Source organism: Lissotriton vulgaris, chromosome 2_1 (genome assembly GCF_964263255.1).
Source record: "Lissotriton vulgaris chromosome 2_1, aLisVul1.2, whole genome shotgun sequence".
In the NCBI taxonomy this organism is placed as follows: Eukaryota; Metazoa; Chordata; class Amphibia; order Caudata; family Salamandridae; genus Lissotriton; species Lissotriton vulgaris.
In genome coordinates, this window is record NC_141687.1 from 66,679,762 (window position 1) to 66,692,647 (window position 12,886).

Below are 12,886 nucleotides of genomic sequence, written 5' to 3' on the forward strand. Positions count from 1 at the left end.
TTCCTGAGCCTAGTCGCATATTTGGAGGCAGCGCATCATACCTTAGATTCGATCATCAATCCAGGGCCGAACAACCATTTTCTAATAACCTTGAAAAGAGAGCAAAACGGTTGCGCACAGAATGGCCCTCCCGCCGATTCCCATATTTACAAATGTACGCGATACCTGTTCATAGTTTGGAAAACCTTTATTTGCATAATCGTTCAGTAAGTAAATATGCGAATGCAATCGTATTTGGCCAGACACGGCGATGGCTGAAGCACATACTATTTTGTAGCATTTGAAAACATTGAAAAACGTCTACTTAGTTATTTGCAAGAAACTAAAAACATCTATTAATAATTGAGGGATCAGAGGGTATTTACTTCATAGATTGAAACACCGTCAGACTAATTGCAATCACATTTCCTAGATGTATACCGTGGGCGTGCGTCACAAGCTACGTTATGTACCGGTTACAATAAATATCATAATAAATCGTACATTGAAATCAACATTTTAATGGGATCCTTTCAAATGTTCGCCAAGTGAACCCTCCTCTCTTTTTCGTCAAGTGTACAAAGGTTCACATACATATCTCAGAACATCAAGTCTTGTTAGCTAAAGAACACCACGCGGTGTTCGTAAGTTCCTATTGATACCGGCGCCATTTTGGGCGATGCCGGGTTGGTTGCACCAGAGTCCCTTTCGGCAGTCCAAAAACCTGTGCTAACAGAGGGGCTGGTAATGTGGACCGTCAATCAAAAAGGGGAGGGAGGTAGAGTCTTCCTTACCGGGTCACGTTGAGGTTCAGCCGGAACTTACTCGAATCCGTTAGCCCACAATATTTTTGGACGATTCAGACTGAAGCTGGTGCTGACACGAGAGCACCACCATCTTGTGGCTATGTCGTGGTCATTTCATTAGTGATCAAGGCAGTTGTTCCTCACCGGAAGCCTGTAGGGGCCGAGGGCTCCTAGGACTCTGGTAGAATCTTCAAAACTGTGGGGATGTTGTCGGAAGTGGGGGCTCGTGCCCAGGCGGGCAAGCGCCCGAGTTGCAGTACCGGACAAAGTTACTCCAGCGGCCTAGACCCGCCTTCCAGGGGGCCCAGACGCCATTTTGAGACCCTGCAGCAGCCGCCCTTCGTCGTGTCTTCAAGAGTGGAAGAGACTTCTTTGGGGCGAAAAAAAATTGAACACCGTGCCGTTGAAGCAGGACATTTGGCTCAGGGCGTTAGGGTGCAGCTGTGGCGCCTCTACCTGGGGAGGTGGGGGAGACTCGTTCGCGCCGCCTCCCTCTCCCAGTGCACCCCACGCCGTTCCTTCGAATCAGGGGTGTACATGATGACCACCCTACACCCCTGACTCGGCGAGTACTCTGGAGGACCATTGTATGTCTGGTGCTATTCAAGTATGCCCGTCGGACATTGTATGTTCTGTGCTACGGAAATAGGTCCGTCGGACATTGGATGTTCTGTGCTGCGAAAATAGGTCCGTTGGATATTGTATGTTCTGTGCTACGCAGGTATATCCGGTGCCCGGCTGGAGGATTTCGGCACCGGGCCGGGGCTGGGAAACCTCCTACCTGTGGAGGTGGGAGAGGCTCGTCCACGTCGCCTCTCCCTCCCAGTCCCCCTGCACCAGTTCAGCGGAGGAATTTGCGATGGCCGGACCAGGAGATACGAGGGAGGGGGTCATCTGCATCCGCCCCCTCCCTACTCGTGGCCCGGGGGACGCCGCCCCAGGAAGGAGAGAATGGGAGGACCACTTCATGCCGGGCCTGTGGAGCCTCCTGTACATCCTCGCCGGCGACCTCTTTGGTCTATGGCTGTCGGCAGGCCCCGCCCCACATGTGCTGTGTGTTTCACCTTCCGGATGGGCGGGACCGTTGACCTGTTACATTTTGGGAACTTCCGGGGTGAGCGTAATATGTTTTGTATTGCTCCTATTGGTACAGTTTTACTTAAAAGAATGTTTTACTAGTTTTTCTATTTATCGTTGGTTGTGTGTTATTTTTACCGTAATTAAATCTTAAATTATATAACAGAGATTTGGCTTCCTTGAGTCCTTATTCTAATGGGGCGTTGTCTACGCAGGCCTGTAATTGCTTTTGTTCTTCAGAGTGGGGGGGAGCAGAGAGTAATCAGTCCCAGAACTCAAACATGTCGTTGAAATTGGTCTGACGAAATCTATGCCATCGGGCATAATCAAACGTTGTAGTTCTATCTGTCTTGTCCGTGTTAGTCTGATTCGTCTTTGTCTCGCGCCTTTTCCCTTTCTGCCGGTCTGTTATTTCTGTCGGCCCTCCGCTCTTACCTATGTTCCGTAGAGTCGGGCATTGGGCTTTCCAGTGCTCGAGTCTTTTACAAAAAGCACATTGGTTTTGCCTTAAGTCTGTTCGTCCTGCGCGTAGTGTCGGGGGGTTACTTTCGGGTCGTTGTGTCTCGGGGTTGTCCTGTCGGTACGTCCCTTTACACTGTTCCCTTTTTGTGTCTAATCCTCGGAACTGTGTCGTCGCTGCCCCTTCCTTTGGCCTACCGGACGCTCGGAAGGTCGTCTGTCGCGTTTCTTTACCTACTCTGACTTCGTCTCTTTCCTTTCGTCGCATTGCTTCTTTGCGTCACATACCGAGACTGTCGAGCATAATGGGCGTTGTCTTGCTACTACGAAGGGCTATTTCTAACGTTTCTAATTTGTCAAGATCGAAGGATCCTACCAGTGGCCACTGTTTCTCTTGATTTGCTTTGGCATACTTGTGCCATAGCTTGCTATAGGCTATGGTAATTAATCCATACTTTGTGAACATTTCTTTATTAGGGGTGCCTTCCAGCGGAGCTAGATGGTCCACCTCTAATAAACGGTCCGGGCTGAACCAGCTATCAATCAGTGGGGAGAAGACAGGCATGACGGGTCACAATGGGGACAATAGTCAGCACTACCTATCTTATCACTGTGTGCAAAGACTAGACAGAATATTTCTATTCTACGTTGTTTGCAGGCAGTGAATACCTCAAGAACCAATATCAATCAACAATAAATGGTCAATGGGGAGAATAAGTAGGCCCACAAAGGTCTTACCTACCCATTCACTATCTACAAAGAGGGAACCTATTCTTTCCTGTTTGTAGACAGAGAATCTCCAGAAAAACGATCCGTAACAGTTAATCAATGGGGAGGGGCAATTGATCAGTGGGGGAGAAAGATAGGCACGACGGGTGCGTTACCTATCCTTCACTGTTTGCAAGGGGAGAGCCGGTTGTTTCTCCGTTTGCCGACAGCGAATCTCCAAATAAATTAACAAAGAGTAATACTAGTATTTCTTCAATCAATCAAACAATTTCTTAATTCGTCGTGTCTACACGACCTTACCCGGACCGCATGGACAGTTTCTTGTCTTCCGAATCCAGCGCCCGATCGTCCTCTTTTCTTCGTAATCCTCGCGGCACTCCTGATGGTTCCCAGTCAGGACCGTAGATCACTCGAGAGAGGTCTGTTCAGAACCAGTGAAGTTCGGATGATCGGCTGTCAGACGAGGGTCTATCGGACAGGGTACCTTCTGATCGTTGCAGTCGTTCACTCTGTCGTCAGGACCTCTCCCACTGGATCCACGAGTCGCTGATGGGCCCCACGCTTGGGACGCCAATTGTAAAAGGGTACGTAGACAACCAGTGACCAAAGACCCTTTTGTGTTGCCCGGCGGTGTCGCCTCTATTACCCACAAAATATTAATCAATGAAGAAGCAGGCGCTGGAGACTGAAAGGCAGGAAACGAGGGTTTATTCTCTCCGGAAGAGAACACATCAATTCGGACAGCAAGTATTGTCACAAGGTGCTCTAACCGCATCTCTGAGGCCTGGCCTCTTATACACAGGTTTTATTGCTTTATTACATGAAACACATATTTGTCAATACTTTGATGTACGGAAAGGCATCCTAGGAATCCCCGCTTCAAGCCCGTTCCCACACATTTACAGTGGAAGTCCCCGCCCCGGTCACAACAGGTGATGATTATCGCGCAGCTGGGCATTCCGCCGATTCACGGAATGCGTGGAGCTTGATCGGATCTCATAGGGTGGGGGTTTTGATCAAATCGAGGGTCCTTTAATGGGGGAAGCTTCCTATTGTACGGGGGTGTGATAAGCAGTATCCGCAGGGCCAGGTGGCGGCCTGGGAACAAGGGAGACAAACAGGCACACAGGAAAAGGGGGTTTGTATCAAAGGACTTGGGACCATGAAAGGGATGAAGGGAGGTGTCGCACTGGGAACAGGATGGGATTCCGAGGCAGAGTTGCGCTGAAGAGAGGTTTATGACCCGTGGCGTATGTGAGCGAGGGGGTTGTCAGCATGCGGGGGATGCCTGCGGGATAAGAGAGGGTGAGAGACGCGCTGGCTATCAGCGAGGGGCAGAGGGGCCATGGTGCTCAAAATGGCTGCCGCTTACGCGCAAGACATGTGAAAGCGGGAGTGATCAGTGCGTGGGGGTGCTTGTGTGGGTGAAGAGCCGTGCTGGGGGTCAGGGGTGTGCAGAGGGTGGTTCTGGTCAAGGCAGCTAAAGTGGAGGGGGTGTGCAACAAAGAGTGTGGCATCGGGGCAAAGGGAAGATGGCGCAGATAATGTTCACAAAACCGTATTAATTTTCCACATAACTTCAATTTAAGTAGGCTGGCATAGTATTGTAAATAAACAATAACAAACATCCATTTATTTATTTATTTATAAAGTTTTATATAGCGCAAACAAGATCCCGAAGGATATCAGAGCGCTTTACAAAAAGGATGGAAGGAGGGTAACACAACTAATCATAGCAAACGTGCTAGTTAATATACCTGCCTAATTTAACTAAGTCATCCAAACTCACAACGAGGACAAGGACACACTTCCAGCATCACAGAGGCAAGCACCTTTATTCAAATAGATACCAGGGGCCTCATTTATGAGAAATGACGCATCGCTGCGTGAAAGCAGCGAAGCGTCACTTCTCAGTGTGCACTCCTTGCGACATACCTGATGCGTCATATTTACTGTATGACGCATCATGTCGCAAGGAGTTACAGATACGTCAGTATTTCTGACGTGTCTGTAAGCGCAAAAGTGACGCATTGCTGGAGTGTGTCACAAAAGTGACGCAACTCCAGCAATGCGTCCTTTCACATGGGGCAAGCCCCATGTGAAAGGGCCTGCGTCAGTCTTACACCTGCTGTGAGGCAGGCGCAAGATTTTGACGCACCGGCGTCCTAAAAGTGACGCAGTGAAATCTCAAAGATTTCACTGCGTCACTTCTACAAGGCTTTTTGCGGGGGAACGCCCCCCTGCATACATTATACCTGACGCAGGTAGAATGTAGCGCAGGGGTTTACAAAGTGACGCATCTGCTTAGATGTGTCACTTTGTAAATAGTGCGCAACAGGAGGCATGTTTTACGCCGCCGATGCGTCACAAAAAGTGACGCACCGGCGGCGCAAAACTGACGCAAGGCCTCATAAATGAGGCCACAGAACTCCAACCTATCACCCCCACGTGATCAATCATATATACAGCATTACTTTCCTAAGATATAAAATTAGAGGTGGTGTGAGGTGCAGTACAACAGTGCAGGGGTGCACAGTGTGTGCTGTGGTGGGCCTCGGCACTCCTTGACAGAATCAACTATTTTTTATCATAAGACTTAAACCAAGAACAAGAGAGAGAAAGGCTGAAAAAGAGAGAAAGAAGGAGTGAAAGGGAAGGAAACAGTAAAAGGGAAGAAAGGAGTCATAGCAAGTAAATTGTAGAAATACAACAGAGACACAGAAAGTGTAGGGTGAGAGAAAAAAAGATAAGTGAGATGGAATCTGAACTAGCCACCCATGGTAGTTGGCAGTCCCAGCAGTGTTGTTTAATTTACAATTAATTAGAATTACATTTTTTTATAGCATGTGGTGGTGTCATAGCACTTTACAGATAAAGCAACAAAAACAGTGTTATAAGTAATACAAAATGTCACAGTGACGGGAAATAGCTAACCAAACAATAAACAAGAATAAAGAAACAGATAAGTCTGTCATTGGCCACCAACATTTTTGGCTCAATCAATGCTAGTTTTGCTGTGGTTTTTGCAAAACCTTAATGTAAAATAGCTGGCAGGCTCTCCCAATCTAAAGAAAGAATTGTATAAAAGTGAAAAGATGTTTTGGGTTGGCAACGCCAGCAGGGTTATTGAATGGCATTTCTTTCTCTTTGTGATTTTTATATAGCACGTGAAAGACCAGGTGGCGACAGAGCACTTAAAGCAAGCAAAAACACCGTGTGTAATAGGTAATAAAAATGTCACAGTGAGAGGCAGCAGCTAACCAGATTTCAAACAAGCACGAGCAAGCCAACAAGCCTGCTTTTGCTCTCCTGCCTTTAGCTTTGTCAGTGATTGTTTACTTTGTCATGGTTTTTGCAAAACTTGATTGCAGGGGAGCTGCCCGGCCCTTCCCAAACAATAAAGTAATTAGCTAAAAGTAAAATTATGTTTTGGGCACAGAAGGAACACGTTGCCATAATTGTCCTTGTCACTAAAAGTAAAATTATGTTTTGGGCACAGAAGGAACACGTTGCCATAATTGTCCTTGTCACTGTAGACTGTTAGAGCAGGATCCTGTCACTCACAGTGAGGTGGGCCAAAGGCCAAACTGGCCTGATCTGTTGCCCCATGCTGTGTGCTCTTGGGGCAGGAAATAAAATGTGAAAGAAGGAACAACCAAGTGCATGAATATAGCTGACTGAAAGTCGCAATAAGTAATTTATTATGTATTATTTTACTAAATTCAAAACAACATGTCTAACGCCAGCCCTTTGAAACTGAGTATTAAGTAACTCAATGTACATAAGAATGCAAATATCACATTCAAGCATTGCATTTTGTCAGTTACATAGTATGCACAAAATACCAGCAATGAGTGGCATAAAACTGCACAAGAATATACAGCTATTAACACAATAGTGTAGCACAAAGAGTCGTTAAAGGATATTTATAGAAACATACAGGGGATTCAAATGATTTTTTATGAAAGTATGAAGATATCTTCCTATATAAAACCGGTCAATGTCATGGTTTGCAGGGATATGGTTAAGGGGGGAGAGGTGCTCAGGACCAAGTGAACAGACCCTGTTTCAATTCTCATGAGAAACTAACACTATCACATGGAGATCAGGGTAGACAGAGATGAACAAGAGAGGCTGGACTCATTACTGAGGCTCACTGTGCACCTTGTGTAAATTGTATATCAGATTTATTCTGCACATCATTTTACCTTGGCATCCGGGCACTCCTTTTCTATTGTGAGGTTGTATGTCAGAATATCGACCACAAACATACCGCCTGACATAAATATTGTGGCCAAAATATTGCTCCATTGGGTGAAGATCTTCTATTATTAATTTCAATGGGATGATATTATTGTAAACAAAATGTACGAAATGACATTCATGTTAGACAATAAATTAGACAATGATATTCGGGTACAATATCCATTGTTGGGTGTGTCATGGGAGCATGCGGCAGTGCTGCGTCTGGTTTCTGAAGCTGCACTCTGGAAGTTTCATCCTTCTGTGGTACCCTAATATCAGATTAGATGGTCCTGCAAGAGTTGGAAGCTTCCTAACACAACATTCTTAGACACAGATGATTGATGGTAAATGTAGCCACGTATAATGAAACTTTCAGGTCTCCATATTTGTGCAAAAAGTGTCCTGCTGATCCCAACTGTACGTCAGGAAGTGCGTCGGTGAGCACTAGGATACCCTTCTGGGTGATAGTGCCCTACATAACATAACATAACATAACATAACATAACATAACATAACATAACATAACATAACATAACATAACATAACATAACATAACATAACATAACATACCATACCATACCATACCATACCATACCATACCATACCATAACATAACATAACATAACATAACATAACATAACATAACATAACATACCATACCATACCATAACATAACATAACATAACATAACATAACATAACATAACATAACATAACATAACATAACATAACATAACATAACATAACATAACATAACATAACATAACATAACCATGTTGCTAGACTGGCTTACCTCGTGTTAACTTCAGACCAGGCCAGGCTCTTGAAAGGGAGCACCACAATAACGTAACAAAAATGGCATCTTACCACCCAGATGCCTTTGAGAAGTCACAAGGCTCTTTATACAGGACGAAGCAGGAGCTCACTAGAGTTTCACTGACAATCAGTAGTCACTGCAATGCTGATGCTGGCTCCGAGGCCTTTGCTTGATGTGCATCACGAGAAATGGACTTTATGAACATAAAGGCCACAAGGGTTTTTTTTTGGTTCTCTGTTTTCTATAGTAAAAATGTGATTATCGATTCAGTCTTCAAGCTTAAGTAAGAGTAATCTCGAGCACCTATATGAAAACAAAACAATAATTAGAGTTTATTGATTTAAACCTCTGCTGAAGTCAACAGTATAAAATCATAAGCTCTTGAAATCGTGTTACTAATTACACTACATTATATAAAGAATTTTAAAAAGTATTAAAAAACCTTAAACATTACTACATTCAGTTCATCAATTTTTGTTATGTTGATTTTAAAAGACAACGGAAAATATAACGTTTCCTCGCTTGAACAGCAAGATCAAGACAAATATGCAATGTGTGCTTTAAGACCTGCACCCCACCGTAGCAGGGATCACATGCACTAACCAGATTACGCAAACTGGGCAAACTCCCTTTATAAGATTTCAAAGGAAGAATACCCAGTGGAAGCATGAGAAAAACACATTTTACACTGTGGTCCAGGGACAGGAATACATACTTTGGAGGCTGTTTAAAATGTACAATATCTGAAGAGGGTTTACACAGTATGAGATACAAGATATCGCTGAAGTAACTTAACCTAGGAATTGCGTTTTTTTTAAACAGTATAGGTTGAGCTGGACACCATGTCTGCAAATATTCTATTGTACATTCTAGTTGTGTTAGAACAGTCCTACGATTTACATTAAATTTATACTACATATTACATGTGCTAAAAGTTTCCCACTTCAACAAGCCTCTCAAAGCGCCATCTGATGCACGAAGAAGATTGTAGTCCCACCTGGCTTTGTTTGCCAGAGCCACAACTAACTGAGCAGATGAGTGTAAACGAGTGTAATGCTTGCACTGAAATTAGTTCATCAATCAAATCAATCACACATTTGTTAAGCACTAGTACTCACCCATGAGGGGCTCAAGGGGCTGGTGGGAGGGGGGTTTTGCAGGTTCCAGTCCATCAAGGAGGGGGTCTGTTGAAGATCCAGGTTTTGAGGTTTCTTGTGAAGATTGGGAGAGATGTCTGTCTGAGGTGGAGAGGGAGGGCGTTCCAGGCTCTAGCCACGAGGAAGGAGAACAAGCGGCAGCCTGATCTGATCTTTCTGGTGCGGGGGACCACGGCGTAGGAGAGCTGGGATGATCGTAGGGTCCTTTGGGGTGCATTGAATTTAAGTTGGCTGTCGAGGTATGCTGGTCCGGTGTCGTGGAGGGCCTTGTGAGCGTGGGTGAGCATTTTGAAGGTGACTCTAGCTCTGATGGGGAGCCAGTTGAGTGTGTGTAGATGGTGGGCGTTGTGGCAGTGCCTTGGCAGGTTGAGGATTAGTCTTGCGGCAGCATTCTGGATGTTCTGTAGCTTGCGTGTGAGGTTCTTGTTTATTTCGGCATAGAGTGCATTGCCGTAGTCGAGTCTGCTTGTGACCAGGGCATGTGACGGTCTTTCTGTATTCGATGGGGATCCATTTGAAGGTCTTGCGTAGGTGGCGGAGGGTGTGGAAGCAGGAGGATGAGACAGCATTGATCTAGCAGTCAATTTTAAGTTTGTAGTGCATGATGATACCCAGGTTGCACGCTTGGTCAGTGGGGGTGGGTGGACTTCTGAGGTAGGGGGCCACCAGGTGTCGTTCCAGGCGTCGGGGTGTGGGCCCATGATGAGTACTTCTGTTTTGTTGGTGTTTAGTTGAAGGCAGCTGTTTTTCATCGATTTGGGGACGGCTTCCATGCCTTCTCAAAAATTGTGTCTGGCCGCGGTGTTAGGTTCGTTGGATAGGGAGAGGATGAGTTGGGTGTCGTCTGCGTATGACACAATGTTGAGTCTGTAGGTTCTGACGATGGGGGCGAGCGGAGCCATGTAGACGTTGAAGAGCATAGGGCTAACGGATGACCCCTGGGGGACTCCGCAGGTGGTTGGTGTAGGGTCCGAGAGGAAAGGGGTGAGTCTGACCCGCTGCGTTCTGCCAGAGAGGAAGGAGCGGATCGGGTCGAGGGCCGTCTTGAATCCCTGCATAATGAAGGCTGTGTATTAGGGTGCATTGAGAGACTGTGTCGAAAGCCGCTGAGAGGTCGAGGATGATGAGGGCAGCTGTTTCTTCTTTGTCCAGTAGGCTGTTGTCTGTTGCAGCGAGGAGGACGGTTTCCATGCTGTGGTTTTTTCTGAAGCCATATTGGGAGGAGTCGAGGATGTTGTGCTCTTCGATGGATGTGGCGAGTTGGCTGTTGATGGCTTTCTCGATGACTTTCGCTGGGAAGGGAAGCAGGGAGATGGGTGGAGTTCATAGCACCTATAGGTGCTAAAGCATCATTCCCTAGGTTAGAAAGGTGTGGCTTATGGTCTAGGGACTGTGTAAGCACCCTTCCCAAATACGTTTGTTATTTAACCATTTCTAGGGGGATTCCACTGAGATCAGCGGTCGCTGGCACAGGTAAGCGCAATGGGGCGGGGCAGGGCGTGGCAGTGGGGGAAGCTGACAGACGACAGAATAGGTGTTATTTATTTATTTAATTATACCTATTCTGTCATTTGTCGACTTCCCCCCGCTTGCAACCCGCTCCGCCGGACCATGTTTACCAGTGCCAGCCGCTGCTGCCCGAGATGCCATAGGCCAGGGTGCAACTGCTTTCTTTCTTTAAAATGCATCACTTTTGTTTTAGCAGTATTCATTTTCAAGAAGTTTTACTTCGCATATATATTTAGTGCATTCAAGTTTCGTTGATGACCGATTAGTGTAAGATCAAAAATGATTACGTCAACTGCTTACATCAGAGCATGTAAGTCATGAAGAGCAATCCTGGGAGGAAAATTCTTGATATTTGTAAACTGGGCTGGCAAATTATACAGATAATTGAAAAAAGTAGAGGAGGGAGGACACAACGCTGTTTCAAGCCATTCATTGTAGAAATGTTAGAGGTTAGCACTTTGTACACCTCCATAAAGATTTTGCACCAGGTGGAACAGTTGTAGAGCGATAATCAATCTCATCAGATTTTGGGGCATTCCAAGCCTAACCAGTTTCTTCCAGAGAGCAGTTCTGTCCAATCCGTCGAATGGCGTTGAAAAGTCAATAGTACAGAATTTGCAATTTCAACATGACATATTTATCAATCAAAGATTGCACAATTGCGATATTGTCAGTTACTGACTGTTGAGGTCTATAGCATGCTTGCACCTAAGGAATCCGTCCTGTTCCCCTCGCTAACTCCTCTAAGTGTTCCAGCATGCTAGACGTTAATATCTTTCCTTTAGCATCAAGAAGAGAGATCTGGGAATAGTTACTTGGAATAGAGTGGAAGCCTTTTTTATGCAGTAGAAACACTATACTTCCACTCCAACGATACAGAATTTTGCATATTTTATGCAGTTGTGGCTCGTGTCGAGGAAAAGAGGCAGGCGGGAGGGTCATGGGGGAAGGAAAGAGGGATGATGGAGATTAATATAAAAAAGAACTTACCTGCTGACCGCCACCATCACGTCACGCTCGTCTGTGCCTCTCCTCATCCGAAGGCACAGGCACCCAGCATGCCCTGTGGTCAATCCTGAAGCTGCTCTCGCTCATGACAGCAGCTTCCTGATTGGCCTGAGTGGCTTCGATTTGGGCTCCAGAACAGACTGGGAGTCTGTGCCTGCTCTCTCTGACCCAGCAGTGTTCCTGGGTTGGCGAGAACTTTCACTGTGCAGGATGGTTTGGCTGGCCGGAGATGGCTGGTCAAACCATCATGTGCAGTGAAGGGAGTGGACAAACCACTCCCTTTAGTGCTTGTCGTCACTGTGTAAAACAATAATAAAATGGGTTTTAAACTGTTTTTTTAATTATTTTATTTTTCAAGTTTTGGAGAGTGCTGGCAGGGGGGCGATGCTCCTGAGTCATAGTGGAGGGGCCACCCCTGATTTTATGGCAGTATGTGACGGAGGGGCAAGAAATTTGCCCCAACCTTCAAGGGCCTCTTTAAGAACTTTTACCGGAATCTGGTCTGGGCTCATAGCTGCCTGGGCGTAGTTTGCGTAGTTTTTATATGCGAAATTCCGTGAAGTAAAAAAAAAAACTCAGTAAAGTTCCGCGAGTGCAGTGCGAACTTCAGTTTGTGCTGGTATTCCTGCTGCTCGGGTAGAAATTCTACCTGAGTGGCAGCTTGTGCTTGCGAACATACCGTTCATGATCGCGAACTTACCATTCACGATTGTGAGTGGGAAAAAAACTCTGCTGCACTACGCGAAGCTGAGTTTTCTGCACTCGGCGAGCTCCGCGGAGCACGGAGTGCAGAAAACTTCTCAAAAACTCCCAGAACGGAGCAAAGTTCACCACCCAGGCCTAAATCTTTCTCTTAGGTCTTAATCTGCTTGTCTGTTGGTGGTTATAGTTCCTTATAAATTACTGATGTCCAAACCATGAGCTTAAAGTCATCATATTTACTTTTGAATCTGTGTTTTCTGCATAAAGTTGAGAAATGTAGAATAGCCATTCCAGAGCTGGGATTGAGCCATCGGATGGGGTTTGTTTATTTACTGTATTGCCCAATAAGGCTAAAAAAGTTTGTGATTTTTTGTTGTAGCTGCCTGCTAAAGATAGACT